At 37.1% G+C, this 16,912-nt stretch overlaps 1 protein-coding gene across 6 annotated transcripts in view; it reads right to left on the bottom strand.

Moving 5' to 3' along the window:
- Positions 1-16,912, bottom strand: part of LOC137253653 (sodium-independent sulfate anion transporter) — a 63,657-nt gene that overhangs the window by 16,764 nt on the left and 29,981 nt on the right. For 3 of the 6 annotated variants that reach the window (XM_067790984.1, XM_067790981.1, XM_067790987.1), the window contains exon 1: positions 11,011-11,230. The exons of 1 other annotated variant lie outside the window; for it this stretch is intronic. The gene's annotated coding sequence lies outside the window, so the exon portion shown is untranslated. Of the gene's footprint in view, positions 1-619; positions 1,373-11,010; positions 11,231-16,912 lie in introns of those variants that run through there. 2 more of the 6 variants (XM_067790986.1, XM_067790985.1) reach the window with 2 other exon arrangements.

Below are 16,912 nucleotides of genomic sequence, written 5' to 3'. Positions count from 1 at the left end.
GTATTTACAGCGATTGTAAATCATATCCTATACTAGTCCTTCTTAGGTGGACTGTGTGCAAAGGAACTTCCTCTAAAAATTATATACACCCCAGCGGGTTAGGGGATTAGAATATACCCGCGGTAGGTATGCCTGTCGTAAGAGGCGACTAAAATACCAGATTCAAGGTGCTGTGTAGCGCAACCCTTCAGGTTGCTAGCGTAATATATAGCTTCTCCAAACCCAATTGTCAACCTAACCTATCCGCGGCGAATCCTGTTTCACTAACAGACGAGGCTCTGGCGACCCCAAGCCCCTCATGGAACTTGGGGGTGGGGAGGGAGGGAATGGCCTGAAGGTGTAATGTGGCCACATAGATCGTTCCCGAGATGGTCGGGCTAGCACCTTAATGGTGCTGTGGTACCGTAGCGTACCGGATCTGTATCCGGCAAAGGACCATCACATCGATAACACTCCCCAAAGCCTTCGGGGAGCAACCTTATTGCTACAACAACAACAACAAAAATTATAATCAGACTATCAATGCTTAGCATAACGGGAGCCCCGAAAACAATCTCAACGGCTGCACTGTATGCCATTCTGCACATTCCACCTATAGACTTGGAGGCGAAGAACATACCATTAACAACTGCAAGGAGAGTCAGTGCCTCGAGGCTATATAAATAAATGCAAGACCCGATAACCTCCGAAAAGATTTTTTAGGCTGAACTTGTCTTCCAATTTGCGTCGTGCTCCTTTTTATAATTTTCCTACAAATCAGCATGAAGGGACCCACGTGTTTTACGACGACTCCGAACGGCATCTGTAAGGCAGATGAGTTTTCACTGAGAAGTTTTTCATGGAAGAAATACACGTGAAGTGCTTGCCGAAACACTGCCGAGGGGCCACCCCGCTTAGATAAACTTTCTTCTAAGAATAAATAGTTCACGTGCTTCAGGAAAAGTTCTTGGTCTTCTTGTTTATTTGGGTGAGTGTGAGCATTAAGAATTTACTCCTTGGATATGCGTAGTATCTTCCGATCCCGTCTAGCGTCGATTACAGTAAGGTTCGCTTTCTACTGCTGTTTCGCTCATGTTTTGGCCCTTCGGATGTTCCAGAGAAAAGTTCTCCTGAAGATTTATAGTCCTGCGCATGATATTACGGAAAGTACCGATGACTTGACCTCTCCTTATTCTCCCAATTTGCATCCGTTATCGCGAAATAGTGACTTGTTACGAAACTGATAAAATTGATTAGACGGTTAAGCGCCAATCAACGGCAATGATCCCAATCGGCGGTACGTAGTGGGTGAGAAATGAGCCACCACTGCTCCGTTACATCGTCAGGTCGGAAATTGCGCTCAGTGAGCAGGTGTGAGATCGGAGAGGAGTAATCAGCAGCTGTTGGTTTCGTGAGCAGCTTCTCGAAAGCAAACTTTCCTTGGGTTACTGCGTGCACATTATGTGCTGCACGGGGGAGTATGTGTATCTTGAAAGCAGAGTCGCTATTTGGACCTACGCACATCTAGGATACCGGTACTATGCCTGCCGTTGCTCTTGACGTCATCAATTTAGTTTTGTGTTCTTTGCTCAGGAAACAGCCAAGTAGCTTGGTAAATTCAAATTTTGACTTCTATATTGAAATATGTGGAACATGCAATGAAATGCAGGCAATATTGGAAGTTTTCGAAAGTATTTATTGGTATTCTTCGGATTCCTGCACTATATTTTCTCTTTTTTGAAGTTGTATCGCTAACTGTTTGGTTATACCGATAACTTATCGATTACACACCGATAGCTTGTCGATAACACAAGGATAGCTTGTGGATAACAAACCATAACACAGTGATAGATTATCGATAACATCGATCGGTAAATTTTCGATAGCAATCAATAACTTTTCGATAACAAAGCGATTAATTTTTGATAAAAAAAATAAATAAATTTTCAACAGCAAATCGATATCTTTTCGAGAACACCGATGCTCGAGAGAACATATAGCTCGTCTATACGGCCATATATGTATACCTGGTCGATAATATATCGATAAGAAACTTTTAATAAGTGGAAAAAGAACCGATAGCTTGTCGATAACGGCTGTTAGCGATAACAAACTTTTAGCACTTCTATAACATGCCATTCGGTTTTGGTTTCTCATCTTCCCTTTCCTTTCTTCACATGACTCTCATATCGTGAGCAAAGATGCATGCACATCAACTTCACCCTGTCCCAATTGAAAGCCCCTATTATGCTGTTATACTTAAAAAAGTGCTAGAACTCAGTACATTTATATATATATATATATGTAGTATTTATTATTATTTTACATTCAACTGACATAATAGACTGTAATCGTACTCAGGTCTGCGTGCTTAGTGTGCATTGTTAATCAAATTATTCGTTCTTGAATACAATCAAATGAAATATTCTTTTGTGAACAGCTTCTATTGAATAGATGCCACACTATTGTTAAGTCTTTTTCAATTTAATAATTTCAGTTTATTTATAATATATGCGTTAATGGTATATGTATATGTTAAACGATGTAATAAGATTCTGGTTATCTCTGAAGAGATTGGAGTCTTCCTTCCTTAAAATCGCTGCTGGAGGGAGAGTTATGGAGCATTTCACAGGTAGCGATCACAATATAAATTTTTATCTTAACGTTCCAGCGCAGAGACAGATACCGAAGGCTTCACATAAAGTACTCACATGGAATGCGTCTTAGATGTGAAGGTTTCTACCTTGTCAAACCAACGCATTCGAAGAGTATGTGAGCCGGCGTTTCTCCCCCAGCTCACAAAAGCAACAGATTTTTTTATCGGAGAGATTTAACTTACTTAGGTGATATCTTAGACTACAGTGTGCCGCATAGTGCCCAGTGAGAGTTCGTAGGTACGCTCTGCTTAGATTAATGAGCTTGGCTGCTACTTTCGTGGGGGTATAAACAATTTCGCCTGTCTTTAGCCTGACCGTTCAATCCAGTGTTTTTGAACTGCTTCGTTTCACAGTTACTTATTGTTTTCCTAGGATGTGCCTTTGTGAGGCCACAAAACTACTCTAGACCATATAATGCTGCTATAGCGCCCTGCTTGTCTAGGTAGTCTGCCTGTTTTTTGCCTTCATTTCCCTGATGACCGGGAACCCAGGCCAACAGAACCTTCTTTTTGTCTCCTATATAATTTAGTATAACCCTCAGCAGAAGATAGAGTTAAAGCGACGATGCAAACGCGATGTCTCTATGCTACGGAAAGGAAAGTGAAGGGACAAAAAAACGGATAATTGAGGAACAACGAGGGCCCACCCAACCACTGAGAGAGGATGAGCACGCTACCCGTGGAGATCTCAACGTGGAACCACTCAGCGACGAAGAGCTAAAAACATCCCTACATAGCAAGACCACCGCCGTGGTGTGATGGTAGCGTGCTCCGCCAACCACACCGAAGATTCTGGATCTGATAAAATACCAGCGATGGCAATAACGCTTACTGCAAATATTTTTTTCATTGATAACACTGGTCGCATCTTAAATATTTAACCAGATGCTTTAGAACGCAACAGCTGCCTGAACAACAAACAACGCGGTCTTTAACTAGCAACAGCAAAAAACAAAGAACGTCACCCTTCAAAAGAGGTGCATGCGATTTATCAATTATACGATGGTTGGGGAGCACGTATCTAGCTCTCACCTTTTCAGATCACATTTGAGATCACAAAAGCCGTGCATTCTATACTCTTATATGGTGAAGAAATTTGGGTGGATGAAATGAAGTATCGGAAGCGCGGAATCCCAATCACATCGATCCAGAATGTGGAATACTGAAATCCCGAATTGCCTATAAGGCGTCTACCGCACCTTCTTCAAATGCTATGCCTTCAGTCAACACCGAAGGAGGGTGAGAGACACTTGGCGATCTATCCCCCAGCTTTTAACATCAATAACATGGCGTGTAGATGGTATATGAGCAGAATGTCTCTTTCTACGGAGCAATATGATTATTCTCTTCACAATTTCTTATCTAAGGCCAAATCGTTCAGGAACTCAAGTGGTTTAATCAGAATTGCATTAAGGAACAATACCGAAAGCAAACTATCGATACGGCGCACAAGTATCGCAGCAGTAATATTCCGGCTTTCACTCCCCTTTCATCTTTCTTAACAGGCATATCTCTTCCCTCATTCGCTGTACGGCATGTATGAGAGACAGGTTCCCATTTGGTGAAAGAGCCCTAGAAGGAGGAGAAGGTTTACACTCAGCGAGTAGAAGGGCTTAAAATATATTCGCGGCAAGTATGCCTGTCGTAAGAGGCGATTAAAATACCCAAATGATTCAAGGAGTAGTGTAGCGCAACCCTTTCACCCCTTTGCACCGCAATTTCTAGCTTATTCGACCCAAATGTCAGTCCCAGCTAGCCGTGGAGAATCCTGTTTCTTCAGAAGCCGAGGCTCTGGCGACCCCAAGTTTCTCAAGGAACTAGGAAGTGAGGGGAGGGATGGTCTAGAAAAAATAGTCGAACTTGTGCCTTAATTGTTCCTGTTACCGGAATGTACCGAATATATATCTATCAAAGTTCCATCAACATCGACTACACTCCAACACCAAAACCTTTGGGGAGTGCCTTTAAAACAAGGAGAAGACTTCAGCTTATCGTCTTCTCTCAATTATCAGCTTACGATTAGACAGTAACTAAGATGAAGGAGCTTTGTATCTTTATCACTTCAAAAATTCCATTGAATTGGTATTTGATTTCCATTGATATCAGTCATTTTTTTTTTAGCTGATCACAATGCAACTACGCGACATTTCTGATTTATGTATATTAGGGTGGTCCTTATAAATCATATTCCAGTCTCACTCGCGCAGGCAGTAGTAACTACGTTAGAAATATAGTACATCAATTTTGGTTCCGATTGAAGACGGGTAAAGGGTGTCGCGCAGTGTTTAAAGTACATATTTTAATATACTAGCTTTACCCGGCGTACGTTGTAACGCCCGAGATCGAATGAATGTTGCGTTATTTTTCCTCTTTTGTTTGTTGATAATTTTGTTTATCGTTCTGTAAATTTAATTGAATTTTGTACGCATATTTGGTGAAACTTGGTTTTTTCGTTCGGTGCAAAGATAAACAAATTTTTTGGCGTTCCGACTCCTGAGCAAGCCATGGGAAAAGCACGGACTCTCTAAATTTAACAGTAAGCGATACAGGAAACTGTATAGAAAACTATACAGGAAACTGTAAACGCTAAAAATTGAATGGCAAATCTGTAGGAATCATCGGGATCCATGGTATGAGCACATCTTCACCTCTGCTTTTACCGCTGATGATTGTTGCTTCGATTACATTGGTCATTAATTTCTTAACGCAAAATCTGGTTCCATTGCACAATTTTGGCTGGTCTAAATTCCGAAGAAGCATGATTTTTGAGCCCATTTTCAAAGTTTATATATGCGCAGGCATTCCAGGTGGTTCTAAAGAGTTCAGAAATTCAATTGGATAATTCACAATTTGATCTTCATCTGTGACTGTGTCGATAGATTTATATTTCGTCAATTCACCAGGAATTTGGTTTTGAATGCGATTATTGATTTTGTTAACATGATCATTTTTGGGAGCTAAGAATGCTCGTTCGCATAGCCAAAAAAATAAATTTTAATTCAAAATTCTTAATTCTTAAATATGAAAAATTTGGTGATGATTGAATTGTGGGAAATACGTTTTCATAGGTAACACACACACAGAATTTGATTTATGTATATATAGATTGAGTTTTCCTAGAGAAATCTGGGCTGGGATTCCGGGACAACACGGCTTAACCATTTTAAATCGGGACAAATATGTAAATGTGATTCAATTATTTTTTCAGTCTCCATAGAGCAATCTTCATTTTGACCCCTTTGTGGGACTCTTTAGCCGTCTACAATCGGCACCAAAATTGATCTGTGATATATTTGACAAAGGTATTACGGCCTGCAGTAGATGAGACTGGAAAATATTGTTTTTTTTTTTATAAGGACCACCCCAATATATACATATATATATATATATATGCATATTCTCATGTATATATATTCTTCGTTTTCCCGAAAATAGAAATGAGATTACATATAATTTGATTACATTCCTGAATGTTTAGTTTAATTAATTCCAGCCTAATTTTTTTTTTGGCTCCAGGAGTTTTAATTAAAATATTGGTCTTGGTAATGTGCGGTGCCCAGTGCTTACTGATGAGAGTCGTATGCATTTAATACATCCGTTTCTAATGTATTAATACAGGTGATGACGAAATGTATTTTGTCAACGGTAATCTTAGCTTTGTATCTGAATCAGTTACTGAAAGCTGGTCATGAGTTAAACAGATATTACCAATTGTTTAGTGAGAAGCCTTACATATTTGCACTCTCCTTTCAATTACTTACTATATTATATTTCGTGTAACTTATCCAACCCATATAAGGTATCCCAACTGATAGACTTCATTCCAAACAAGTGGACGAAGGTTAAGGTAGTATTCATACAGAAGCCAAGGAAGCCCAACTGCCCTCGTCGTATCGACCAATTAGCCTAAGTTCGTTTCTCCTAATGGGTATAGATAAAAATTTGGATCAGTATATATTAGAGAGGCCAACCTGAAACAAACTCCCTCTGTGATGAACTCAATTTGCCTATCAGTCAGGAAACCCCACTGGGACGACTATTCATAGCCACAAGGAAAAAAATTTTGAAAGGTTTTGGAGTCCATAAATAAAGCCTTCTGCCCTTTTTGATTGGAAAAAATTTGTGATTGTAGTTGCCAAGGGATTACGGTTGAGCAGTGATAATTTAAAGATGGACTCAGCTGTGGGTTCAGGAATCTAACCAGGATCTCTAGATACGGTGTTTTCAGTAGAAATTTTCGCGATGTAGAGCTTGTAAATGTACTCGACAACAGAAACATAAATTGGTGAATTCGGTTTCGCATATCCGGTTCCTTGTTTATAAGCATCGCTATTACATAGGTTCATAAACAACCCGTTAGCATCATACATATTATTTCTAATTGATGTTTTTATGTACAGCCCCCTTTTCGCTTTTATTTGGAATCCAAATCTATAAATAAGGTTTTGGTTGTAAAGATGGAGATTCGAGCTATTAGTGAGTTTTGGGCTATTTTGGTCGTAGTGCTTTTGTTTAGCTATATTTTATTAAAATAATTTGTTAAAAATAAACGATTGCAACCACACAAAGAAATCTATTTGTACTATGGCACTATTGTGAATATTTGCACTGCATTACCGGCAGTTGTTATTGTACGCTAGATTGCAGCGCAAGCTGTACGTTTTAATTGATTGACGACAGTTGCTATTATACGCTAGATGGCAGCGCAAGCTGTAAGTTATTAGAACAGCTGATTTCTGTTGATATTTGATAAGAGACTTTTATATTGGTTGCGGAAGATGCGCACGGGTCAGGCTCGTTTAAATTAAATATAAATATTAAAAATTTCCAATTATTTTAATTGTGTGTATGTATGTATGCGAAACAAAATTATCACCAAATTTCAGTCAAAAACTGCTTTACTGTGAGATGACCGCCTAGACGGTTTAGCCACAATTAATGAGTAGAGGTAGAGGTAACTGTAAAAGCGGTAGTAGAGGTAGATTTATAGAAATACTCCCGAACCGCTCCTGAAGTCTAATTCGAAGACCAAACATAAACAATCTTCTCGAGATCTCTGAACATGTTGGCGAATATGTGGTCCCGGATAATTCTACAGTTTGTTCGTTCATTATGGATATCAAGTAGAAATACTTAAGAAAACAATGTACATATATTAGAACATTTATTATATTATTGCTAGAGTGCCCGGCAGACTTTGTTCTACCCTAAAAATGGTGTGACTTCATTTCGAAATTAAGCCTCGCTTCTTCCTTCACTCCGTTTTTCATGCTCGTCTACTTTATCTTCCCTTTTTTATACTCAGCGTGCTTTACACACAGAGTATATTAACTTTGATTGGATAACGGTTGTGTACAAGTATAAAGGAATCGAGATGAATATAGACTTCCCCATATCAAAATGCTTAGGATGAAAAAAATAATTGATTTAGCCATGTCCATCCGTTCGTCCGCCCGTCTGTCTGTGCACACGATAACTTGAGGAAATATTGAAATATCTCATTCAAATTTGGTATATGGGTTTCTTGGCACTCACCTCCCATAGTCATTCAAAATGAGCGAAATCGGGTGATACCCACGCCCACTTTTTACATATATAAGATTTGGGACACAAAAAAAGCTGATTAGTAAATAATACACCTAGAATGTTGAAATTTCAGGTGCGGACTTCCATTTCAACCTAACCTAACCATGACTTTACTATAGAGAAAGCTTCGAAGAAAATTGAACGAAATCGGCTAAGAACCACGCGCACTTTTATATACAAGATTTTTAAAAGGGTCGTGGATGAATAAGACAAGCCATATCTTTGCAAAAAAGAGTTTTATATCAGTGGTGTTTCATTTCCCAAGTGGAATTATGACAGGAAATAGGAAAAAATTAAATTTTTTGAAAATGGGAGTGGCACCGGCCCTTTATGACTACGATTTTCTATGTTTCAGAAGCCATACCTCGAAGAAAAATTAACAAATCGTAATAAGATTGGGTACAAATATTTTCCTTATAGCATTAACTATTTGCAGTAAAAGTAGACGGGATCAATCATTCCCAAATTATTAAATGGATTGGCTAAAGACCACGCCCACTTTTTTATATAAAAGGGGTTTAAAAGGGTCGTAGGCTAGAATAATAAGCTATATCTTAGCGAAAAATAGTTTTGTATGCATTATATTTTTTTACAGAATTTTATTGTAAGAGGAAATTGGGAGACATTTTTTTTGATGGGCGGTGCCACGCTCCTATTCCGATAAAGCCTCAAAAAAGTTCCCTGTAACAAAATACGAAAAAGTAGTTTATCTAAAATAAACTGTATAATTGACACTCACGCTGAGTATATAATGTTCGCATATAGCCGAACTTAGACACCCTTACTTGTTCTTCGTTTTTTTTGTTCATCCCTTGTTTTATTTATCTTCCTTCCATTACCGAACCCATTCCAACTACCGCTCCCACTCCTACTACCACATCCACTCCCACCTACTTCCACTCCTAGTCCCACTACCACTCCCAGTCCAATCCCACTCCTTCTCCCACTCCCTCTACCTTTCTCACCTCAATTTCCTCATATATGGAATCTCTGTGCCAAATATGGAGTACCTGCTTTCTTTGCTCTTCCTCACCCACTCTCTACTTTTTTTATCTTTTTCAATCTTTGATTTTTGTATAAATCTCCCCTTTCCTCTCGCTCTTCTTTTTAACCACCACCCCATATTCTGAAAACCCATTCAGGGATCACCCTGGTCCATGGTTATAACCGATTTTGTTCAAACCCGGTTTTGTAGACATGCTCCGAAAAAAAATTGTTTGCCGTTACAATTCTACTAGACAAATTATACAAGTTCCTAACTCACCTATCGTAAAACGAGTAAATATGTAAATATTTTCACAATTGTAATTCAAAAATCTTATAATGAAGTATGTCACCAATATACAGCAATAAACACGGTCTTTTGTTAAAACGTTTTTAAAAGATCGATCAATAATTGACTAATTCTCACATTATTTTTTACTGTTTAAATTTAATCACTTAGAACTCTTTCAAAGAAAGCGCGTGTTAGCTTTAGTCATTGATGCTTAAAGCAATTTAATATTTACTGAGATCTATAAAAACCTTACGAAATCCGGGAGGCAGGCGACAGCATTTTTAAGATTTCTACCGGAATATGCGTAAATATGCCGTGAGACTATGATTTTCTATTCCTTCCCTCATTCTTCCCACATAAATTTTCCATGTTCCACAGGACATTTCGCTAAACTGCGTATACAATATATACTCCGTCTGTTTGTTTATTTGGAAGTTGTAGTGCTGATCCTCCTGCGTATTAAGCTAATAAGCTCCCTTTCTACAGATCTCCAGCGCCACAGTCAGTGACGGCTTTACCACATCACTCATACTCTCGAGAATAGCCGAATTCTTAATATTACATCCCTTTGGCACCTCCGAAAAAGCCGGATTCTTGGCGTTATCTCTCTTTCACTTTTAATATCCTCTCTCTCTAACTTGCAGCTTTCGAGGTTGTTGACTTCGAGCTAGTTACTACCTCGCTATTAGGGGCCATCTGTCAGCTTTATACCCACTTGTGTTTTCTATGTGGCTAGCTTGCCTCGCTGGAACTAGGTCCTGCAGCTGGGTCGTTTCTGCCTTTTAAAAGTAGGCTTGTCGCTCTCAGCCGAACGCCGTCTCTTCATTTTACCGCTCGCAGCTTCTTCTTCCTCGTACCGCTTGCAGTACAGAGGGTTTCCTGCAGAAAACCTCTCGAACTGCCTTTGACCCACTTCTATCGCTTCACGGACCTACTCCAAGCGCTCACTCGCTAGATCTGTTGGGTCAACTACTTCTCCTAAGCGTTGGACACTTTTTAGTGTTGCAGGGCGCTGCGAGAGAGCTCCCATACGAGAGGCAAGGAGTAGAGGTCCTCTCCCCTCTACTTATCTGTTTGAATTCGTATGCTTATCCAACACAGAGCTCGTTGACTCTCCACTACTTTCGCTCGCCGAGTGGGGCGCATCGTTTATAACATTGCCCTAGTGAGGGACCGACATATTTGGTTTAGCAGCAAATTTTTGCGAAATTTATATACATGAAGTGTATCCAGTCAGTAGTCATTCAGTTTGTTTGATGGTAGAATGGACTAAATCGCTACACAATACAAAGGTTCAACTCTTGACACTTTTTATGATGAGCTCAAAAAGCAAGCAGCTGGCTCCCGGACTACAAGTGTTTTAACTGTTTTCACTATTAGAATGTTTATTTGCTTTTGTTGTTTGAGTTTTATGTAGGTGAAGGCGCTGTGTTTGACATTTATTGTTTTTTTTTTTCTATTTCTATTATACATTAATATTAATGTAGTATGTACTAAATCAGCTGGCATTTACCGTTTAATTTTATTTTTATTCCAAAGAATTCAAAAATTTGTTTAAAGCACTGTCGAATTATCAATTTAACTCAGTTTATGCGTTTTAATTCATTATCATACTGCGTTTTTGAGAAAGTAATCAAGAAATCCTAAAAACCTTCACTTTACGTTCGACCGTAGCCTCTGTATAGCAAATTTTACACTTTGAACGTGCGCCAACGTTTGAATGTAATTACCGCCGAAACGCTAAGACCTATGACAAAACTCACTATGAGCATACTGTGCCGGCAACCGGCTCTACTTATGCATGCATTCGTAAAAAACTATCAGCAAACGCTCCGAAGTACAGTGGGCCCATTTCTTGCATAGCATCGGTAAGTAAATTTTGCGCTCTCTTTAGCGATAACGCGATGGCGCTTAAACGTATTGTAACGAATTTTGGGGAATTCCGCTTATTTGAAACCTTTTGCTAACGTTCGAATCGCTAAACTGTTGAATAAATAACTGCAATATTCAGTAATGCAAATGGTCTTTACTATACTACTTTGAGAGTGCTTCACAATAATACTTATCCTTCACAACTAATTGCGTGTTTAAATCAAACTATTTACTGATTACTCAGCTTTCGCTGCTTTTATACTCTCCGTTGCTTGATTCGCATATTTATACTAAAATCTAGATGTTTCGCCTTTAAGAACTGCTGCATCTCCTGCTTGGTAATTTCTATATACCTGTATATTTGTAGTTTATGTCTATGTTATAGCCACATGCGGGTGTATGCGTGAGTACTACTTCGGATGATGATTACATTTGTTTGTGAGTATCTTTTTGTTGCCTTGTACGTATGTGTGTAAATAATGATTGATCTGTTCTACCTACACAAGAGTGGCAGCTTGCTTTATTGTTGTTGTGCCTTTATTTATTTAGTATCAGCTTAGTGATGCTAATATTCGTCACAGTATAGTTGCTGCTGGTGGTCTTGAAACCAATCGCGTGAATAATTTCTCCTACTACCAAGGAAAGCGAAGTCATTCTGATGAGTGTTTTAAAGCATCGTGTGTCTCCACTTTTTTAATTGTTTCTAAAAAACGATGCTAGAAATACTTTCCTGCACTATGCATAATCTAGTACAGTCATTAAATCGTAAATTTTACACCACCAGTAGTGTGCTTCCTTTTCCACACGAAAAAAATGCACTGAAAACGGATAATATACTGCTAATGATACCATTACCCTTTTTACCGAAGGCTCGAAACTTGATGATAAAGTGGTCGAGTCAACTTTTCATTATACCTGGAACTAGGGATCAGAGGCTGATTTGGCCTTGTTATGATAAAGGACTCACAACTATACCTTCGTTCTTGGTAAGGGTTCTCACGCGACACTATTTGATAGCCACTCAGCAGCTGCAGCAGCGATATGCAAGATAGAGATATATGAGAGAAGATTGCTCACAGTAAGCAGGTGCGAGAGCCGAGTGGAGTGATGATCTGCTGTCTGTTTCGTGAGCAAACTAGACTGACATGTATTAGTTCATATTCATAGCAATTGACCCACTGTGCATATTTCGCTTATACTATATTCATTCATTGTACAGTGCACATTGTTTCTCATAAAGGTATGCGTATTTAGTTAGAACGAATGTAAAACGAAAACTAGAATAATGTAGTTTACTTTACAAGCAACAGAGCTGGGAAAAATGAACAAGTTTTTTAATATATTAATATGATATCATTATAATTGCGTCTAGGGTATTTTCGAGAAAAGTTCGTCGGATGATTTAAGCATGAGCTATAAGATTTATGCAGACATGAACTAGTGAAGCGAATAAGAGATTGAATTAAGGCGCTTCGCTACATAGGGTACACTTATCAACAACTGTCTCTAGAAACAGAGGTTTGAAGAGGCCATACTGTCATGGAAAAATTAGGTAGACGGTGGCTTAGAATTTGTGGGTGCATTTGGAAGTATGTTATCTATATATATATGGGCAAATCCCAAAAAATTTTACTTTTTTGGATACTCGGGTAAAAAAACTTAAGGCCAGAAAAAATTACAAGGACATTAAGTTTGACCTTTTGACTATTCGATCTGATGATTTTAATAATCAATAAAGTTGATAGTAAGTTTTTGCAGAACTTCGAAACGTAAAAAACGTCGATTTTTACACTTTTTCAAGCGATACCCTTGATTTTTTTTTTTTTTGAATTTTTTCGATAAAATTTTGGGGCATCGCCGAAACGCTATGGAATGTAGACTGAGTGTTGTTTTTGAGACGGAGATTCTAAAAGTATGAGCAAAATTAATGTGTCCCTTCTATACTCAAAACTATCATAAATCAAAGTAGCGATACTTTTTTTGTCATTTCCAATATTGACAGTTTTTTGCTTATAGCTTTTTGAGGCAACTGAGTATTGAAATTTGGATTATGCACGATAATAGCCTATCAGGGACTAAAAATACCTGGGGCTTCAAATTCGATGTGCCCCTTTCAGTTTTGAAGGTAGAGGCAGAAAAGTGGAAGCACTTGGTTGCTTAACCCTAGAATATCATACATATTTATAATACGTAAACATCATAATTCGTCGAATCGACTACGGTAATATTTAAAAGGGTACAAAGGATGTCTCCTGTTTAAGAAAGATGTTTAATTTGTATTAATAAATTCTCTTTAATGTATTTTAATGAAATAAAACAAAAACGGTTTAGCTTTTTAATATTATCCATACAAAAAATCAGTAAAAAAAACATATAATTTAAGGAGAAAAACCAAAAACAAAAACATGCGTCGTCGTTTCGACGAAGTATGATATTCTAGGGTTAAATTTTTTTCAAGAGCATATTTTTTGTGGGCACAGCTACAATTTTACTTTTATCACTTCATACCCGTCTGTTAATTTTTTCTCTACCAGTAGTATACCATCAATTGCCTCATCTTGGAATATTCACGCAAGGAAAGTTATTGATGTTTGTACATGGGGCAAATATACGAAATTTCCGACAAAAATTGGCAATCGTCAAAAAGTGTAGAAAAAATATTTTTTTTTTAACCAGGTTTTATTTAAAAGTAAATGAAAAGAAACACATTTGGTACAAAAATTTAAAAAAAAATGTCTACACTTTTTGACGATTGAATTTTTGGCGAAAATTTCGTATATTTGCCCCATGTAAAAACATCAATAACTTTCCTTGCGTGAATATTCCAAGATGAGGCAATTGATGGTATACTACTGTGGTGTAGAGAAAAAATTAACAAATGGGTATGAAATATTTGACGGTTACCCGGTTTCATATTTTTGCCGATATCTCGAAAACCGGGTTTCGGGTATCAACAAAATTTTACCTAAATATACCCCATATATATATTGTAGTAGTGTGTAGGAATACAATATATATGTTGTTATATTATTATTTGTACATTTATATACTTTATAGATTGTTACTTGAAATTTAGAATATAAGTATGCATAGAAATATTTTGTTGAATTGTCAGTTTTGTGAAAAAAGATGATTATTAAAATAAATACGGTGAAGAAAACAACACAAGTTTGCCTACAATTAATCAGAAGTGGGATTCGAAAAAAACATTTTTTTTAATCTTTTCTCACTAGAATTAATTTTTGAAGAATCGAAAAGATTATCAAATTGAGAGACATCCGTCGTATTTGTAAAAAAAAAGCAATCGGACTTTTAAGAATCGGAAAGATTATCATATTGAAAGCGAATACGATAAAAAAATTTTTTGAAAGTTTAAGAACGAAAAATTGTGTGATAACTAAAATTTATTGAAAATGGAGGATTCTATTGATGCAAATCAGTATTCAGTTTTGCAGTTACATTCGTGGCTACGAAAGCTTGGATTGCGTACTAGTGGAAGGAAAGGTCGCTAATTCACCTTAACGAAGTGCCTTTAAATGAACGTGGAAACTGTCCTGAGATTCTCACGAGAGAAAATTCTGTGAGTGATGGAGTAGTTGAAGAAGAACAAGCTAGTGTCTCATTTCCTATTGAAATTACAAGTGACATCCGTATATAACCCGAACAAAATATGTCAACAGAGCCAACAGCAAGTGCTACACATTACTTTAATCGTGAAATTGAATTTTTGAAACGTGAAAAGGCACTTCTTGTTCGAGAAAATGAGATGTTGAGACAATCAGGTTCCATAAACTTTGAATCTGTTGCTACGGTTCGTGACTTTAGTTTCGATACATTAAAAGAGTTGATGGATGAATATAATGGCGGGGAAAATCCAAAGATTTGGGTTATGCAGTTTCCTACGATTAAATCTGTATAAAATCCTGATGAGAAGATGCTGCGAGCACTTTTATTATGTAAACTTAAGGGAAAAGCTCAGGTATGGTTACACGCAAAGTTAAATTTGGCCTCTGAGAGCGTGGATAATATTTTGTATGATATGTTGAATGCTTTTGGTGTGGGTGAAAGTAAGCTAGCATTACGTCGTCAGTTCGAACTTCGTAAGTGGAAAAATTCAGAAGCGTTCGTTAAGTATTATAACGATAGAAGGTTTTAGCTGCTAATATCCAAATTGACGAAGATGAGTTGTTGGATTATATGATTGAAGGAATACCTGACAAACAATTGCGAACACAATGTTATATGACAACTTCACAATTACTGCAAGCTTTTGGTAAAATAAATTTAAACGTTCGTATGCAACCAATAAAATCATCTGACAAGAAAGATGTCCGCTGTTATAATTGCAATAGTCTTGGCCATTACGCGTCGGAGTGTCAAAAACCGAAAAGAGAACGGGGTGCTTGTTATGCATGCGGTAGTCAACAGCATCGAGTAGTAAATTGTCCAGAGAAGAAGGCAATACAATTTTTTGAGAATGGCCATTATGTAAGTTGGTTTAGTTTAAGTTTTAAACGCGAAACTGATTTTGTAAATATATTTTTAGAGTGCTTGTTAGACACGGGAAGTCCAATCAGTTTTGTGAAAAATTCCTGCTTGACGAAGAATGTATATGTCAAAACAAATTTGAGCGAACATTTTTGTTTTTTTGGCATAAATAAAAGCAAATTAAATGTAATTGGTAGAGTTAATGCGTTTTTATTGTTTCAAAATAAAGAAATTGGAATTAATCTGTTTTTTGTGACAAATGAATCAATGGGTTATGATGTTGTGTTAGGCAGGAATTTCATGCAAGCTGCTGGATTAAAATTAGTAGTTGAGAATAATGAAAATAAAGACAATGAAAAAGGGTATAAGAAATATAACAAGATAAGCGAAGTTGAAAGAAAAGATTTTGAAAGTAAACAAATGAATGAAAAAAATTGTAAACGAAAATAATTTTTTTTAAATGAAAGATGATTCAAATGGTGATATGTGTAAATTGCCTAATGAGCTTTTAACTAGTTTTGACGTAAACGACGGAAACGAAAATCCGTTATTAGTAATTGATTTGGAATTCGACGATCAGTTAAATTTAAAAGTTGGAAAAGAAATAAATTTAACTCAAAAAAACCGGTTGAATGTAATTTTTCGCGACTACTATTTGAATGTTGAACGTCCTTCTGAACCAAAAGTTAGGGCTGAAATGAAGATCGTAATTGAATGTCAGAAACCGTTTAGTTGTTCTCCTAGGCGTTTGTCTTATTCAGAAAAAAATCAATTGCAGTTATTGCTGGATGAGTATTTACGTTTGGGTTATATTGTGCCGAGTGAGTCCGAGTATGTATCGCTGATAGTGTTAGTTAAGAAAAAGACTGGTGACTTAAGAATTTGTGTAGATTATCGCAGATTAAACAAGGTAACAGCAAAAGATAATTACCCAATTCCTCTTATTGATGATTTACTGGATAGATTAGCGAAAAAACAATATTTTACAAAGTTAGATCTTAAAAATGCATTTTTTCATGTGTTTATGAATGATGAATCAGTCAAATTTAAGTCTT

The sequence above is a fragment of the Eurosta solidaginis genome, chromosome 5 (assembly GCF_040869045.1).
Source record: "Eurosta solidaginis isolate ZX-2024a chromosome 5, ASM4086904v1, whole genome shotgun sequence".
NCBI classification, from domain to species: domain Eukaryota; kingdom Metazoa; phylum Arthropoda; class Insecta; order Diptera; family Tephritidae; genus Eurosta; species Eurosta solidaginis.
The sequence above is the reverse complement of the archived record's forward strand: the minus strand, read 5'-3'. Positions and strand labels throughout refer to the sequence as shown.